This window comes from Cyprinodon variegatus, unplaced genomic scaffold (genome assembly GCF_000732505.1).
Source record: "Cyprinodon variegatus isolate N-32 unplaced genomic scaffold, C_variegatus-1.0 Scaffold1611, whole genome shotgun sequence".
NCBI lineage: Eukaryota > Metazoa > Chordata > Actinopteri > Cyprinodontiformes > Cyprinodontidae > Cyprinodon > Cyprinodon variegatus.
This window is the reverse complement of record NW_015152064.1, coordinates 43,355-44,640: the sequence shown is the minus strand read 5'-3', so window position 1 is coordinate 44,640 and position 1,286 is coordinate 43,355.

Here is a 1,286-nt window from a genome sequence, read left to right as displayed (position 1 = left end):
GCTCAGTGGTGCTGAATAGAAATATATTCCACACTTTTCAGATTGTTGTTTGCATAATGTGGGAAAACCAATTGCATGTTCTCTTTTACTTTTGCAATAATTCCTGTTTAGTCATCAGACAAAATACCACTGTAGGATTATTAAGACAAAACGGAGCAAAGTTGAAACGGTTGGTTCCTGGAAACTTTGACAAACGTTTGTCTTAAAAGGTGACTAATATACGATGATCCTCATTCCAAAATCCCCATTGTGTCTAGCTGAACTGATTTTTCTCAGAAATCAATGAGTGAATCCTCACTGTTTTGGGTCACTGCATGTCTGAAAATATATTGAACTTCATGCATTGCACCACTACTAATGCCATGTGGCCCCAAGCAAACTTCCCTCTCTGTTTTCTGTCATTCTAGAGCTCCATATTGACTAGACTGTGTTAATGAGACTGAGGCTTCACCACTCGATAGCAGCTATTTATAATGATGTTTCAGGAGGACACATGTTTTGTGTCCTAGTGAGTACAAAGTTCAATTCTATTTTGAGCTTGGTGCAGCAAGCCCAATATTTTCAGTTAATGCACACAAGGTATAAGGGGAAAAAGAAAAAACAGGTCTGAGCTCAACTTCCTATAGTTGCAAGAAAAATGACAACTCATCAGCTAAAAGAATCTAAGGAGTATTTGCTGATTGCATCTTCCGTAATTTGACACAGAGGTGTTACCAAACACCAGCAGACAGAGTAAGTATCACCGATAAATCAAATGTCAGATCGGTGCTAAAGCAGAATCATCTTAACAGACATGTTTCATTCTTTTTACTGTCTCTCAATCTAAACGTGTTAGATTTAGTAAACAAGATAACTAAAGAATTGAGAAAATAAATGTTAAATATTAATTATTCAGTACTATCAGATCAGTTAACCGGGTATTTAGAAGAGGTAGTAAAATCCACAACATTTTGATCCTTGTATCATTTATGATATGATGTAATGTAATATATCAGAAATTGTCAAAACAAAACTGCATCAATTGACCTCATAATCTTAAAATCAACCTGCTTTCTATTCACTTCTTGGTAAGTCCTTTAATACTGCACTTTGAAGGTTTGTTTAATATACTAATTTTAGGATTGTGCAAGTTATTGGGCCTACAGTAGCAGTGCAAGGACACTTCACTTTGCCTAAATCTTAAATGTATTTGGATGTGACTAGTTTCTCAGATATGTGCAGTGAATCTCTTCTCTTTTTGATTATAACATACAGTGATTATATCTATTTTCTTTTTTCTTAAGTAT